The sequence below is a fragment of the Rhinatrema bivittatum genome, chromosome 10 (assembly GCF_901001135.1).
Source record: "Rhinatrema bivittatum chromosome 10, aRhiBiv1.1, whole genome shotgun sequence".
NCBI lineage: Eukaryota > Metazoa > Chordata > Amphibia > Gymnophiona > Rhinatrematidae > Rhinatrema > Rhinatrema bivittatum.
The window spans coordinates 7,579,116-7,597,498 of NC_042624.1; positions in this window are offsets into that span (position 1 = coordinate 7,579,116).

Below are 18,383 nucleotides of genomic sequence, written 5' to 3' on the forward strand. Positions count from 1 at the left end.
TCCATTATATTTCAAATATAACATTTGCCAAAAAAAATGACAGTCCTGTTAAGAAATCATAATAGGTAGATAAATTACCCAAAGAAAAAAACACACATGTTGTCAATTCAAGCTCACAATATGAGACGAGGGACAAAGACTCAATATCAATACCCTAGCCATTAAGCCCGTAACAACGAGCTACATTAAATTTTTTTTTTCGGTCCATTTCCTTCCCCCTCATTCTCCTTCCCCCTTCCCTCCCCATTCTCCCTCCCACCTCTATTCCCCCTTCCACCTCCCCTACCCATTCTCCCTCCCACTCCTTCTCACCTCCCCCCTCTAGTCTCCCTCCCTCTCACCTCCCCCCCCTCCCCTCCCCTCTCAGCTCATTCACAACCCCTTCGGCTGGGCAGACGGAAGATCTCCGGTGGAAGTCCCTCCTTCACGCGCGCCGCCGCTGCTACTGGTCCTCGCCGCTGTCGCCGCCACTGGTCCTCGCCACATCTGCTACTGTTCCTCCCTGCGCCATTTTTGTTAACAGGCAAGCTCTGACCGACATGCTCGCCCGCCCATGCGTGGTAGAGCTGCTCTCTACTGCGCATTTGCAGCACGTCAGTCAAGGCTCCCTTTATCTAGTAGAAAGGAAGTAAAAAAAAAAAAAAAAAGAAAAGAAAAGATCATAAGAATTGCCAGGCTGAGTCAGAGAAAAATCCATCAAGCCCAGCATCCTGTCTCCAATAGTAACCAATCCAGGCCACAATTACCTGGCAGATCCCATGAAGTAGATCTACTTCCTGTTACTCACTCCCAGGGATACCAGGAACTTTCTCTTGTTTACCTGGCTAATAACGTGTTACGGGCTTTTCCTCCAGGAACTTGCCCAAACCTTTTTAAACCCCGCTATGCTCGTCACCTTGATCACATCCTCTGGCAACAGATTCCACAGCCTGATAGTGCACTTGGGGGCCGATGCAATACAGTGCGCTCAGCCGAGTGCACTGTTTAACCAGCTGTCAGATGCGGGTTAAATAGGTGCTAATCCACCCCAATGCAATAGAGAGATTAGCGCCTATTACGCGCGTCCAACGCAGAGTGAATGAGTTAGCGCTCATCGCCTGCAAATGCATGTGAATAAACCTATTACTCATTCACTCCAAATGCAAAAAAATAAATGTGCGTCTCAGATGCACATTTATCGCTCAGCTATTAACGCCTGCCTGGAGCAGGCGTTAATAGCTGAGCGCACTGAAAAAAAGTACAAAAAAAGCAGAAATAACTGTTTTTCTGTACTTTTTTAAAAGTTAAATAAAAAGAAAAAAAAAACCTCTGCAGGCCACTTTGAAGACCGACGCCAATATGCTCGGCAATTGGTTTTCATAACCTGTTGTAAATGTGGACCCTTGAGCCAGAGCGAGAGGTATTGACCGCCGAGGAAACCCCTCAGTGGGACTCGTCTCTGGGAGGTGGCGAAGGTGAGCCAAAGATTTACAAGACCTGGCTCCGAAGAATCAAGCAGGACGGCCCTCCGAGGAGCGGATAGCCTATGAATGCGGAAGAGCCCCCGAGGAGCAGGTACTTGGAGCGTTCACCCAGCAAGATAGGAACCAATCTCCTGAAGAGACAGCGTAGTCCAGGCAGAAGGTCTGTGGCAGATAGCGAAGAGACGAAGTGACGGTCACAGGAACATGGAGACGCTGGAGGCATGAAGACACAGGAGACGCTGGAGGGATGATGACACAGGAGACACTGGAGGTAAGGCACCGAAGCACAGGGAACGCAGCCTAGGAGCAACAGAGGAAGTCTGTTGCAAAGACCAAGAAAGAAAGCAGTTACAGGGTTTAAAACCCCTCCTATGGTGATGTCATAATCTGACATCATAATCCAGAGCTGGCTTAGCTCTCCAGCTGCAGTCCCCTTAAAGGGACCTAACATAACCGGCTGACTGCAGTTATGAAAACCAATGCTGAGTTTATCGGCATCGGTGTTCATAATCGGCAGACCGCCAGTAACCAAGGAGTTGCGATAGGAAGGAGATGCTAAGGTCGCGCTAGCGTGCAGGCGCCATGCATGCACTAAAAAAGCGGCTGCTGAAAAGTCAGCGTTCACTTTCCGCAAATTTTATTGCATCGGCACCTGAGTGAGAAAGTACTTTCTATGATTCATTATGAATTTGCTGGTTGTTACTTTCATGGAGTGTTCCCTTGTTTTAACATTAATTGAAAGGGTAAATAACCATCCTTTATTTATCCGTTCCAGCTCATGATTTTATAAATTTCTATGATGTCCCCTCTCAGCTGTCTCTTTTCCAGGTTGAAGAGCTCTAGCCTGTGTAGTCTCTCATCACAGAAGAGATATACCATCCTCTTTATCACTTTTGTTATTAGGGATGTGCATCGGGTGCCCCATCATTTGCGCTTTTGGGTTTCTCTGGCCACGGGAAAATCTAATTTTCCCACAGATCGGCATTTTTCTTTTTTAGTAAAAAATCGTTTTTCGGCTTAGTGTGCGCCAACAGGAGTTAGCACTAACCCGAAAAACGATTTTCATGAAAATTCAGGGGAAAAAGTGTTCGTTTCGCATTTTACGAATTAAGAAATATCGTACAATATTTCAATTCATTAAAAAAACCATTCACATCCCTATTTGTTATCACCTCTGCACCTTTATGAGTTATGTTTTCTCTTAAGATGAGGTGACCAGAACCACACACAACACTCAAGCTGCAGTTGCACCATGGCTTAATACAAAGGCAATATGGTATTTTCTATTTTATTCTCCATTCCTTTTTGCATCATTCCTAATATTCTATTTGCTTTTCTGTCTGCTGCCATGCACTGAGCTAAGGACTTCAACATATTGTCCACAGGGGATCCAAGACCAAAATCATTTTCCTTGGTAATTACTCCCAATATAGAACCCAGCAGCATACCCAGTAGGAGGGACGGAAAAGGAAAGTACACATCACTGAAGATTTTCTGTCAAGCTAGGTAGAGTGCATTTTACAAATCCACTCCTGTTTGCCTTTCATCAATTGAAATGACAAAATCTTCAGTGATGTGTACTTTCCTATTCTTCCCTCCTACTGCATATATAACCCCCACCCAAACCCCACTCGAGTTAAAAGTGCTCCCTCTTACAGTGGTATAAATAGAGAGTGACATGTTGGTATCTCTACAGAGGCTCTCGCTCTCTCTCTCTCTCTCATAAAAACCTTTTCTCAGTAACGTACCTGTGGTGTATTAATCAGTGCATAAAGCAAAAATTAGAGACGGCTCTAATTCTTATAAGTGATTGAAAACACAGGGGGAAAAGTAAACACAATTAGGTGTAAGTGAGTGTATATGGATACTGTTTAGAGCTACAGTATTTATCCTTCTGCACTGAAAAATTGTTTGAAGATACAGTGTAGAATAGCACTAAATCATAAAGATGGCTCATCTGCATGTTTCTTTTGGAGTGAAATGGAGAAATTGTGTACCTCATATACAGCACTTTGGGTACTTCTACTCCTTTTATTTGTCCTTATTAAACTGGGAAAACAATATAAGACAGTGTGTAGGAGCTCAGTAAAATAAGTGCACAGCATATTATAAGAATATGTGTTGAGAATGTATTTATATCTAATTTAGAACAGCACTAAAACAAAATTGGGAAAATAAGTATAGTACTAATATTTTGAAGAGAGAATAAAAAATACACGGACTGAGTGAGAATATTAGCCCAGGCTCCAACATTTTGACTAAAAATCAGAACTGATCAGCAGAAAAGCCTGGAAAGTTGCATAGGAAAGCCATTACACTGGGCAACAAATTTTCACAAAAGTCATGTTACGGAAATGAAATTAGTCAATTCTTATAAATTTCCATGTGCTAAACCCGAATGTGACTGTGAAAATGCAAAATTGGCTCTAGTTTTTTTGTAATATGCAATAATATCATTACATATTGAACTGTATGCCAATAGCTCACTGGGCAACAAATTTTCACAAAAGTCATGTTACGGAAATGAAATTAGTCAATTCTTATACATTTCCATGTGCTAAACATGAATGTGACTGTGAAAATACAAAATTGGCTCTAGTTTTTTTGTAATATGCAATAATATAATTACATCTTGAACTGCATGCCAATAGTAGGAGACCTACGGTTAATACCGTTTGAAAAATGAAGTCATAGACTACGACTTAGATTTCTTTGCTTTGTCTCTTGTACACCTGTTCGGGAGCATCTCTGCGGAGTGTCCAGCTGTAGTCAGCCAGCATGAATATTTCAAATGCTCACCCTTTCTGACTGGGCTTCATATAGTACACTGCTGACATCAGCTTACTCAGCAGCAGCATGGCAGTAGAACTGCATTGCATCAGAAAATGATGTAATAAACTCTGGATGATGTATGCATGATCGTATTATGCAATATTACATCATTCTAGGCTTATTTACAGTCCTACTGGATAAATTTACATGACTAAACATAGAAAGTGAACTATGTTAAATATCTTCAAAACGAGAGCCAATAAAAACTTTTCATGGTCATATTCGTGTTCAGCACATCAAGATACTACAGAGTAGGACCTTTTTAGGTCAGTAACACTTTCATTGTTGCCCAGTGTTATTAACAGTAATAACAATTCAGTTAAGACAACTCTGGAAACATCAGACAGCAAGAAGATTACAAAGATGCAGAGAGCAAGAGAGAGACTGATAGCGATGAATTGGACAGTTCTCACATACATTACACTTCACTTATTCCCTCCCAAGAAGAAAGAATAGGGATCTCTCAACTATTTATTCCTTTGTCACACTTAGTTAAATTAAGTACAACAAGACATTGTGGGCTACAGAGGGACGGTAACTTAGAACCGAGTGTGCACTCTGCAGGCGCCCATACACGTGCATAAGGGCAAGCGAGTGGACATACGCTAAACTTTAAAATCATGCGCGCAGTTGCATGCATAGGATTGAAAGTCTGTTCCCCACGCATATGTGGGCTCCTAATATTAAGTGAGTACTCAAGCACACCTACTTTGCATATCTTCCTTAGAACTTTGTTGGCTTTAACGCATGCAGGTAAAGTGGATTTTAAAACCTGTTCACCTGAAGAACATTCCCAGTTTTAAAAATTATTCTGCCAGTATTCCCAGTCCATCTTGAGGTCATCTAGTCCTGTTTCTTCAACCTGTACTCCCAGACCCCTCACCCAGTCATTTTAGGCTTTAACAGATATTTATGGAGACTTACATCTCATCAAGAGCAGAAGTATACATGCATGGCTAACAGCCCACTGCCTGCTGCCCACTGCAGCTACTGTATTTAAAATATGGATCTACATGCATAACTGTTGGGCTCACCCTGGAGCATCCCGATGTGCCCTAACTCCACACCTTTACTTTTTACTCACTGCCGCGCATATACTCACATAATCTGCAGCTTTAAAATATGCATTGCTCACTCACGGCCCATATACTTGTGTATATGGGCCTTTTTATCACAGGATGCTGGGCTTGATGGACCCTTGGTCTGATCCAGTATGGCATGTTCTTATGAGCAACACTTTTAAAATTTATCCCTAAGGGTACTTCTAGTGCATCCTCGGAAGAATAGCACAACTAATATAAATAGACCAAACTCTATTATTTTTTATTTTTTTTTATCGAAAAATAGATAGGGAAAATATCCAGAAGAGAATGCACACAAAGTGATGTAGACTCAGAAACAACACAGGGCTCCCCAGCCACGCCAGGCCTGCTTATTAACAACGATAGCTAGTCATATCACAAACCTCAGTGGGAAGATGAATCAGAATATGCTAGGAATGTACAGAGGGAAAAGATACGTTGCTATTCGGTATTCGTTGCGCCGGGACCCAAATCCGTTGCATCCGTTTTCATAGGGGGAAACCAGATTCGTCCATTAGTTGCATTCGGTATTCGTTTTCCCTTAAAGTTGGAAAAACAAAAAAAAAAAACCAACCCATCCCAACCCTTTAAATTTAATGAACTACAACACCCCACCCTCCTGACCCCCCCAAGACTTGCCAAAAGTCCCTGGTGGTCCAGCGGGGGTCCGGGAGCGAACTCCTGCACCTGGGCCATCGGCTGCCAGTAATCAAAATGGTGCCGACGGCCCTTTGCCCTTACTATGTCACAGGGGCTACCAGTGCCATTGGTCGGCCCCTGTCACATGGTAGGAGCAATGGACAGCTGGCGCCATCTTGTGCTCCTACCATGTGACAGGGGCCAACCAATGGCACCGGTAGCCCCTGTGACATAGTAATGGCAAAGGCTATCGGTGCCATTTTGAATACTGGCAGCTGATGGCTCGAGTGCAGGAGATCGCTCCTGGACCCCCGCTGGACCACCAGGAACTTTTGGCAAGTCTTGGGGGGGTCAGGAGGGTGGGGGTTTTAGTTAGTATTTTTAATATTCACTCCTTAAGACGCACAAAAAATTTGGTAATGATATGTTACATTCGTGGAGGTTCGCCATACGTTTTGCGGACCCACGAATGCAACAAAAAAGGAAGTATCGGTTGCGGATTGCGCATACGTTCAAAATGAATACACATCCCTAGAATATGCTAACTGCAACCTCCAGCTACATCCAGAATCTATCTTAATATCCTGTTCACAGCTAAGTGTGACCACAGGAAATAATGAGTCTAGCTAGATCCAGAAAAAGAGAGAACAAAGGGAATAGAAGTAAAGAGACAGTAAAATAAGAACAAACAATTCACATAAACATTTTGTCAGGGCTGGGCAGATCAGTTGCAGGTAATCTCCTTACAGGAATGGTAGAGGACTCGAGAATCTTCTGCCTGTCCGATCATCTCCTCCTCCTTGGGTTGGGCCCACAGCTTCTGGTGGCCAGCAAGACTTTCTGGCAGGGACAAGGCAGGCTATAGTCAGGGAAGGCAGCATTCAGGAAGAGTCATAGAAGAGGTAATTGTCAGTGGCTGGCAAAGTTCAAGCAGAGGGCAACAAAATGGATTAGATGCAAACTTTTTAAGAATAGGTTCGCCAAGCAATTTGATGAACCCAGAAAAATGTCAATGGTGTGTCAGATTGGCTTGATGAATCTTTGTTATTGAGAAAAAACTGAAGTGGCACAGAAAAATCCACTTTGGAAGATCTGCAGCAGAACCGCTGGTTCCCTCCCCACCCCCTCCCCCCACCCCCCCCCCAAAAAAAAACCCAAAAAATAAAATAGAAGTTGAGTTTTCGGATTCATTTCAGATTTCATTCACATTCATTTGGGGTAGTAAGATTGACACAGGGGAAATACAACATTTCCACCAGACTGAAATCTGCCTGGTTCGAGTTCAGTTTTTGAACTGTTTGCATGTTCTAATCAAGATGCCAAGAGCATAAAGGAGTAACAGCGAAGTGACGTCAAGTCTCCATTAGAGGGCAGTCTTGGGGTGTTGAAAAGAGGCAATCCAGGAGGAGCCTAGTAATGTACGGCATGGGCAGATTTTGTAAGCAAGCCAAAGGCATGGGTTTCATGTTTGTCCTTATGCTTCTGTCTCCTGCCCTTCAAGAAATATGAGGTGGAATAGTGGACGGTATCTCTGGATGGAACAGGACATGAACCCTCCTGGATTGATTCAGGAAAGAAGGCGGCACTTTCACTGAGTGTTCCCTGGAATGAAAATACTTTCAGAATTGCCATTTAAATCCTAAAGAAAAATTACATCTTTTGTTGCTCTTTTCTTTAACAAACTTGTGTGCTTTCTCCTGTGCAATGGCTTTGTAGATGGCATAGTTTTTCCGTTTTGAGCAGTTTGTAGCAGCTGACTGAGGTAGATTTGATGGATAAGTATTTCCTTAGTTACCCAGAACAACTGGCTGGAGAAACAATTACAAAGCTAAATGTTAAATTAGAAATTAATTATGACTTGTCCTTAAATTTTCGGTTAACTTCCTATAAATTTTGGATGTGCTAAAAAGCAAACAGGCACAAGTCGGCAATAATTTATGGAAACAACTTAGAAATACTGAAACTTTCTGTAGAGACAAATTATCTGGTCATCCACTCATTTCTCATTTCTTTTCTTTTTGTGCAAGGTTGTATGTAAATGTTGTCATGGATTCTAACCAAATAATGCAGGAACAAACCTATAATTTTGGACATAGTGATAGAAATGAGTGTATTCTATAGAGCAACCTTCATTTTCAGATTATTTTTCTTTACTGTCCCTGGGAATTTATCTGTATTTATTATAAATAATCAAATGGCAGAAAATATTTCCCCAACCCCCACCCTGATGATAGTCTTCTTAATCATTAAAGGTGTACATAGTTTTTTTCTTATGTTGTTTTTGTGTTTGGATTCGGGGTGGGCTATTTTAGGTCCACCCACAGATTGTCGGGTGGTTTTTTTCGGTAAAAATGTAGCATTTAAATAAAAACACGCCAAAACATGCCTCAATGCTTACAACTTATTTAAATATAAAGCCCCCCATCCTCCCGACTGCCCCACCCCCCTCCAGAAGACTCACCCAAATTCTGTAGTGGTCCAGCAGGCGGGCCCGGGAGCGAGCTCCCACTCCTGGGTCATGACTGCCATTAATCAAAATGGCACCGGTGGTCCTTTGCTCTTGCCATGTGAGTTAATTAACTCCAGTGCAATCCCAGTGGATGCCATCATTTGGTGTTGAAGAGCCAGAAAAAGAAGAGGATCCAAAGAGAATCTCCCAGGCCTTGGTTCTGAGACCTAGACGAAACCCTGATCCGAGGCCCAGTCATCAGGACCTGGCCGTCTGGCCAAGGGCCTGGTGTTGGGACAGGGTCTGGGCCTAGGCTCTTGCAAGGGGCCATGCTTCCAGGTTGTATCACAGTGTTGGGCCTGGACGTCAGCTCCAGCCTAGGCTGAGGCCCAAGGGATCAGGACCCAGCCTCCGGGTCGGTTTGTGGTGCTCTGCCTGGGTCTGCATTCAGGCCTTGGTGTCAGGACCCAGCTGCCAGGTCAGGTCACAGCATCGGGCCTCTAATTGGACCCCAGCCTACACCGAGGCCCTGGTATTGGTATGCGGTCTCCTGTCAGGTCATGGTGTCAAGCCTGGATCAGGGCCGAGGCCTAGGCATCAAGATCTGGCCTCTGTGTCATGCCACAGCATTGGGCCTGGGCTCAGGCTCTGGCCTAGACTGAGGCCCAGGCATCAGCTTCTGGGTCGGGTCATAGCATAGGGCTTGGGCTCTGGCCTAGGCCTCAGCCTCAGCCTTGAGAAGGCTGAAATCAGCCTAAGCAAGTCCAAGGCTTTGGCCTAGTTGTTGACAGCTGATCACCACTGGACCTGGTTATTGGGGACCAGGGAGATCCTGGCCCCAGCATTTTTCCAGGAAGATGGGAGGGAGGTTTTGCTTTGATTTTTTGGGGGGTTTCTTTATTGCTTAATTTATTTTTTTCACCCGAATGAAACAAATCAACAATCCACAAACTGAAATTCATGGGAAAAGTACTCCCGAAAATGAACCGAATAACAAAAATGAATTTTTCCCCATGCACAACCCTAATTATTATAGTGCTATGTATAAACCACACATTTGGTGAAGGCAGGTAAATGGGGGATTTTAGGCAGGATCCCTCATGTCCTGTTTGCTCAGTGAAGTCTCAAGATGGTATTGTCTGAATGATGCTATGAAGTTCCTCAGATAACTCAGAGACATCAAATTTATAACCTATATGTGTTAGGTTATAACTCTCCAATATTTCTTAGAACAACTACTTTCTGGCAGGGTTTTCCGTACTTAAAGCATGGCCTTTTTATTAATCTTGGGAATTAATCTCAGGCAGCAACACAGTTGAAAGAAGACAGAACAGGCAGCTTTCCCAGCACTGCTCTGCACTGTGTCCTTGTTGCTAGCAACAAGTGTAAGCAGTATTAAGCCCTGATGCTCTGTTCATTACAGCTTCCATTCAGTTGTCAGCTACATATGAGTGAGCTTAATGTTATATTGCTTGCGTAGTGGTTTATATATGAACTGCTTTCATCTCATGGATTTGATGAGCCATGATTGAAGGATAAATAAAAATAGAGCTTCCTTGATTTCTATCACAAAACACTGCCATAACCACATAGGAAATAGATCATGAGTGTTGCCAGGCAATGAAAACAAAAAATAACGCAGCAAAAGACATGGCATTCCCAAGGAGAAAGGAAGCAATGTATGAAAGTGTAACCCTGCCGGGAAGGCAGAAGGTATTTCCTGACTATAAAAGAGGATGGGTAGAAATTCAATGTTTCCCCTTTAATGATCCAAGAGCCATTTTCAACCGCAATTCTAGATTACAAATGCCACTGCTGTTCTTGTCAGATGGAAAAATCAGACAACTAGCATCCTCCCACCACTGGGCACTTTTCAGAAGAGGGGCACGGTTTGATACAGGACGGAGTCCTCACTTTGATCCTCAGTCATGGTAGTGATCCTCTAATGGAGGAAGGCTTTACCTTCAAGACTCAAAGGGGTAGATTTTATAACATGCGCGCGCGGCCTACATGTGCGCACGCTACCCGACGCGTGCACATGTACGCCCGATTTTATAACATGCGTGAGCAGGCGCGCGCATGTTATAAAATCCAGAATCGGCGCGCGCACAAGGGGATGCACAATTGTGCGTCTTGTGCGCGCCGAGCCGCGCTGCCTTCCTCAGTTTCCTTTCCCCCTACCTGTCCTTCCCACCCCTTCCCCTAATCTTTCCCCCACCCCCAGCCCTACTCTAACCCCCCTAAAATGTTTGTCCTTCCTTTTGTGCCTGCCTTTGGGCAGGTGCAAGTAGCACGTGCCGGTCGATTGCCAGCACACGATTTCTAGCTGCCAGGAGCCGCTGGCCCCAGCCAGCCCCACCCCCGCCCCTCCCCACCCCGCCCCTTTTTGCAAGCCCGGGGACTTACACGCATCCCGGGGCTTTACTCACACCACTGGGCCTTTTGAAAATCCGTCCCAAAGTGTACTACTAACAGACAAGACACACAACAAAAAATGCAAAGGAGTAAGCCCAAGACTGAAAAGATTTAAGATACATTACGAATAAATTGAGGAGGGGATAACCTTTTTTTATGTAATATTTAAAACATTTATAATCCATTGTATCCAATCCTTTACAAGTTACACAAGTATATGCAATCATAAAAAAATGAAACATACACATATTTATAGATGAAATATACAATTAATTGCATACCATCAAATACGATGTTTGGAGTGTGGAAGCATTTCCAAGAGAACTCTGGTTAGGAAAGATATTGCTAATCAGCTTTTTTCTTGAATAGTATGAATAGGTAGGGAATTTCGGTCCCAGTTCTGTTTAACAAACTAAGAAATGCACTCCCCAGTCCAGACTGTGATAATCCTTCTTCGTGCAACTTTGACTAAAGTTTGCCTATGTGTTTGCCCCCCCCCCCCCCCCCCCCTTCAAACAGCACTATTGTGAAACACGGCTCGTGTTCAGGGCTGGAATACATTTTTGCCATGGCAATGGACAACATTTTATCTGCATTATTCTGAGAACTTTCCTGTTACTGGAAAAAAGCAATTTGCTTCTATTTTTTGTGGACATTTGATGTTGCCTGCCCACATCTTCCTTCAACACTTGGACAAGAACATAAGAAAATGCCATACTGGGTCAGACCAAGGGTCCATCAAGCCCAGCATCCTGTTTCCAACAGTGGCCAATCCAGGCCACAAGAACCTGGCAAGTACCCAAAAACTAAGTCTATTCCATGTAACCGTTGCTAATGGCAGTGGCTATTCTCTAAGTCAACTTAATAGCAGGTAATGGACTTCTCCTCCAAGAACTTATCCAATCCTTTTTTAAACACAGCTACACTAAGGGCCAGATTTTAAGAGGTACACGTGGGTGTACATTTGTGCGTGCAACCCGGCATGCATAAATGTACACTCGGAGGACGCAAGGGGGTGCACACTTGTGCACCTTGCGCACCGAGCCCTAGGGGAGCCCCAATGGCTTTCCTCGTTCCCTACGAGGTCACTTTGAAATTGGAGCACCCTCGGAGGGAACTTTCCTTCTGCTCCCCACCTTCCCCTCCCTTCCCCTACCTAACATGCCCCCCAGCCCTACCTAAAACCCCCTCACCTTTGTTTTACAAGTTCCACCTGCCTCTGGGCAGGCGTTGGTTGCACGTGCCGGCCGAGTGCCGGCGCACGATCCCCCTGCTTAGCGGCCCCACGAAGAACTCTGGCCAAGCTCCCACTCCAGACTACCCCTTTTTTCAAGCCTCAGGACATACATGCGTCCCAGGGTTTGCGCGTCACCTGGCCTATGCAAATTAGGCTCGGCGTACGTAACCCCCCTGTGCGCGTAAATCCAGCTGGATTTACGCGCACAGGGCTTTTAAAATCTGCCCCTAACTGCACTAACACATCCTCTGGCAACAAATTCCAGAGTTTAATTGTGCGTTGAGTAAAAAAGAACTTTCTCCGATTAGTGTTAAATGTGCCCCATGCTAACTTAATGGAGTGCCCCCTAGTCCTTCTATTATCCGAAAGAGTAAATAACCGATTCACATCTACCCATTCAAGACCTCTCATGATCTTAAAGACCTCTCTCATATCCCACCTCAGCTGTCTCTTCTCCAAACTGAAAAGTCCTAACCTCTTTAGTCTTTCCTCATAGGGGAGCTGTTCCATCCCCTTTATCATTTTGGTTGCCCTTCTTTGTACCTTCTTTGTACCTTCTCCATCGCAACTATATCTTTTTTGAGATGTGGCGAACAGAATTGTACACAGTATTAGAGATGTGATTAGGCCATCCATTGCTCCTACCATGTGACAGGGGCTTACCAATGGCACCAATAGCCCCTATTGATTTTGATTAGTGGCTGCTGATGCCCCGAGAGGGGCAGATCGCTCCTGGGACCCTGCTGGATCACCAGAGACTTTTGGGAGGGATCGGGCAAGTATTGGGGGGTCAGGAGGGTGGGTGGGGGGGGGTTGCAATTAATTAAATTTGAAGGGTTGGGGAGGATTTGGGGGGTTTTTTTATGTGCCCTTTCTCCCACCCTGAAATATGATAAGAAAACCACACGAAATTTTGTGGGTTTTCTTATCGTTTAGGCACCCTCCCGAACCGCGACGAAATAAGAAATATCTTCTCTATTTCCTATTTCATCGCAAACGAATGCACATCCCTACACAGTATTCAAGGTATAGTCTCACCATGGAGCGATACAGAGGCATTATGACATTTTCCGTTTTATTCACCATTCCCTTCCTAATAATTCCCAACATTCTGTTTGCTTTTTTGACTGCCGCAGCACACTGAACCGACGATTTCAATGTGTTATCCACTATGATGCCTAGATCTCTTTCTTGGGTGGTAGCTCCTAATATGGAACCTAACATTGTATAATTATAGCATGGGTTATTTTTCCTTATATGCAACACCTTGCACTTATCCACATTAAATCTCATCTACGATTTCAATGCCCAATTTTCCAGTCTCACAAGGTCTTCCTGTAATTTATCACAATCTGCTTGTGATTTAACTACTCTGAACAATTTTGTATCATCTGAAAATTTGATTATCTCACTCGTTGTATTTCTTTCCAGATCATTTATAAATATATTGAAAAGTAAGGGTCCCAATACAGATCCCTGAGGCACTCCACTGCCCACTCCCTTCCATGGAGAAAATTGTCCATTTAGTCCTACTCTCTGTTTCCTGTCTTTTAGCCAGTTTGTAATCCACAAAAGGACATCACCACCTATCCCATGACTTTTTACTTTTCCTAGAAGCCTCTCATGAGGAACTTTGTCAAATGCCTTCTGAAAATCCAAATACACTATATCTGCCGGTTCACCTTTATCTACATGTTTATTATCTCCTTCAAAAAAGTGAAGCAGATTTATTTTATTTATTCATTTGTATATTTTTATATACTGAAGTTTGGTACAAGCCTTCACTCCGGATACAAATATAACATCTTCTTACAGTGAATGTAATAACAACTAAAACAGATATACATTGTTAACATTTAACTTTACTAACGGTAACATGGTAATATTTCACTTTTCTAATGGTACCATGGTCACATTTAACTTTACTAACAGGCAAGGTAACTATTGGTCACAGTTAAACATTGGAAGAAATTATTTGTCAGAATTTTTAGTGCAAAGGTTTTGTTTTGGTTTTTTCTTGACGTGTATAGATGGTGAGGATTTTATTAACTGATTTGTGAGGCAAGACTTGCCCTGGGTAAAGCCATGCTGACTTTGTTCCATTAAACCATGTCTTTCTATATGTTCTGTGATTTTGATATTTAGAACACTTTCCACTGTTTTTCCTGGCACTGAAGTCAGGCTAACCGGTCTGTAGATTCCCGGATCGCCCCTGGAGGCCTTTTTAAATATTGGGGTTACATTAGCCACCCTCCATTCTTCAGGTTCAATGGATGATTTTAATGATAGGTTACACATTTTTACTAATAGGTCTGAAATTCCATTTTTTTAGTTCCTTCAGATGTATGTAAAAGAGGCAAGTCATGGGAGTATCTCATCTCTTGGGAGAACTATGGCCCAGAGGAAAACTTCTGGGAACCACTGGCCAATATTACAGACAAGGAGATGGTATGTCAATTCCACCTGGCACACCCACGCAAGCCCAAAGCACCTGGAAGTGGGGTACTGTTGCGTCCGTCGGTCGCAGATGGCTGCGACAGCTCGACTTTACCTCTTTTTCTCCTCTTTCACTCTCCTTGGGCAAGATGGATGCTTCCGGTGCCGAGTGCCGAGGATCTCGGCGTTTCCAAACTAGCATGGGTGTCCCAGTCCACCATGCTCACTCCCATGGCCTCCTAGGGCACAAGCGCATACATCTCCTACGCTCAAATACACGTCATGGCAGGAACCTTGGAGGCGGCCCCAACGCATGACGTTAGTACCTCCGGGTATATCTAGCCTCCGCTTCCGCTACCACCTTGAGTTAGCAAAGACTTCAGTTTAGCTACTCTGACCGCTCTAAGTTGCACGCTAGGATGCCACTTTCACTCCAAGTGCCTTGCTCCTGTAAGAAGCTCTAGACTCCTGCTCCTCTCTCGCTTCCAACTACCCTTCAGGGTCCTCAATAACTAAAGACAACCATTCCTGGGGGGGTCTTTCTCTCTCTTCTACATTTCAGGATATTGGACTATCAGGTACTCGCTCCTCGAGGGCCTATCAGCCATTCTATCCTGCACCACAGAACTTTGGTCCCAGCATTCTACCACCAGGAAGACCTTCTATCCTGTGAGTACCTCTACGATCCTGTGCTCCAGCTCCACCCAACAGCCACGGCGTTACCCGCATTGCAGACTCCTGCCTATCGTGAACAACTGGGTGAGACTATACTTCCGAGCCTGTTGAACGTACTGGCACTTCGTGGATCTGTGCCTTACCTTCCTGCTTTCACCATCTATATACAGCTGTACCATAAAGCCTCTATCAATACTGTGTCCGCTATCTTAGTTCAGCCTATCACAGTGGTTCCTGATGGGGTCCGTCCCCGTGGGCGGAGTCATCTCCATAGCGACCAAGGGTCCAGAATGCCACAAACACAACACCCGGGAGGCGGTGTAGTACATTATGTCCGGGATGGCATAGAGTCCAACAAGATAAACAGCCTGCATGAGACTAAATGTACAATTGAATCTTTATGGGTAGAAATCCCTTCTGTATCAGGGAAGACTATAGTGATAGGAGTATACTACCATCCACCTGGTCAAGATGGTGAGACAGACAGTGAAATGCTAAGAGAAATTAGGGAAGCTAACCAAATTGGTAGTGCGGTAATAATGGGAGATTTCAACTACTCCAATATTGACTGGGTAAAGGTATCATCGGGACATGCTAGAGATATAAAGTTCCTGGATAGAATACATGACATTTTTATGGAGCAATTGGTTCAGGAACCGACAACAGAGGGAGCAATTTTAGATCTAATTCTCAGTGGAGCACAGGATTTGATGAGAAGTAACGGTGATGGAGCCGCTTGGCAATAGTGATCATAATATGATCAAATTTGAATTAATGACTGGAAGGGGGACAGTAAGCCAAACCATGGCTCTCGTGCTAAACTTTCAAAAGGGAAACTTTGATAAAATGAGAAAAATACTTAGAAAAAAACTGAAAGGTGTAGCTACAAAGGTAAAAAGTGTGCACGAGGTGTGCTCATTGTTAAAAATACCATTCTAGAAGCACAATCCAGATGTATTCCACACATTAAGAAAGGTGGAAAGAAGGCAAAACGATTACTGGCATGGTTAAAAGGGGAGGTGAAAGAAGCTATTTTAGCCAAAAGATATTCATTAAAAAATTGGAAGAAGGATCAAACAGAAGAAAATAGGATAATGTATAAGCATTGGAAAATTAAATGTAAGACACTGATAAGAGAGGCTAAGAAAAATTTTGAAAAGAAGTTGGCCGTAGAGGCAAAAACTCACAGTAACATTTTTAAATATATCCAAAGCAGAAAGACTATGAGGGAGTCAGTTGGACCCTTAGATGATCGAGGGGTTAAAGGGGCACATAGAGAAGAAAAGGCCATCATGGAAAGATTAAATTTATTTATTTGTTTATTTGTAGCTTTTTAGATACCGACATTCGTTTAGTAACATCACATCGGTTTACAATTAACGTAACATCTAGCAATGGTGCTTTACACATGAACAATTGAACTGGTTAGAAATAATAACAATACTATTTCTTTGCTTCGGTGTTTACTGAAGAGGATGTTGGGAAGATTGACTCCTAAGGCCTTCAATCAGGAGTGGCTCAAGGCAATGGGCTCAGTGCTGTCTGAGGTGCGGACCACCTGCTACCGCTGTCCCCCCAAATTTAAATAAAATAACTCCCCCACCCTCCTGACCCCCCATCCTCCAAGACTCACTAAAACACTTGGTGGTCCAGTGTCTCATTGGGCTGCCACTAACCAAAATGGTGCCGGTGGCCTTTAGCTCCTTCAAAATTCTGCTCAGCTCCCGGTTCACCCTGCCTCTCCCCTGTCGCACCAGCCTCCCGACCCCCCCAAAATTCACAAAAAACCCTGGTGGTCCAGCGAGGAGCCCGGGAGTGATCTGCTTCTCCCTGGCAGCCGGCTCCCACTAACCAAAATGGCACAGGTGGCCTTTAGCCCCTACCATCTGACAGGGGCCTAGCCTGCTGCTCGGAATAAAGAACTTTTAAGGGGGTTCAAGGTATCTGAACTAGTGTTTAAATGAAGTATTACTGTAGACAATATTTTACTTCCAATAAGATATTGGATAGGACGGTGTTATACATAGATAAACCAATTTCCTACACCCCATATCTACAAATATAACTTTGATATCCTCATATCCAAGGAGTCTGGGGTATTCAACTTCACCTTGCTTTTTTGCTACCAGCTATGGTGTTTGACATACACTGTAAGTCACTAAGTTATACATAAATACTTACAGTATTTCAGGTTTCATTCTCTCTTATTTTGTGCCTACATGGGACTCTAAACAATTGGAGAGCAAGAATTATTCTGGGCTCTAATAGATTAGATGATGATTCTAGTTCTAAAGCTGCTTCTTCTCTGTTTTTCTGGCCTTGGCTCTTCTGCTTTTTCACAGCAGGAACCAAGAGGTTCAGAGGAACCCCTGCAGGAGGGGTTGCTTGTCAACCCTTTTCAATGGGGATTCTTGAGAAAAAAAAAAAAAGCTTCAAACTATGAAAGTCTTTTTTTCTTATACGCTTCTGCGGTACGCAGCATAGTGCAACATCATGGTTACCCACAATTTCACATTCAGTGTGCTTCTTACTAAACATTGCTAATTTCACAAGCCAAGTCAGCGTATCTATATGGCCAGAGGCTCAACTGCTGCTAACTGCAATACACTGATCAGGCAAACCACTTCTGCCTCTCCCAAGAAGGGAAGGTTCACTGCAAGGGAGTAAACCTTCCACATTTCACAAGCAGAGCGACTCCTCTCCGATTCCTCAGCATGAGGGCAATGTGCACTGTGTACTTACAGGTATCCCCCCCATGGTGTTATGGAAAGAGAGAATACAAGCAGTAAGATTAACAGAAATACGGAAAACGCATTTTTTTTCAATTTCTCACCACACTCAAAAAAAAGTACTAATAACCAAATGATTTATTTAGCTTTGAATGGGTTCTCATACTGTAGCCTGATCATTTGGCCCAGAAGGAACGGATCATGCGTGAGGAAGATGGAAAAAGATCACCCCCTAGCCATTTCCTGGTGCACTGCACTCTGGGAGATTTTTTTTCCATCACTTTACCATCATTTGTTTCATTTTGTATTCAAATCATATTAGACAGTAGGTTTTCGATGGGCACATTTTCTGGTAATAACTATGAATAGGATGTGCCAATTTAATGATGCAAAATGTGCCCACTGATGGTGTACACTAGGTATCAC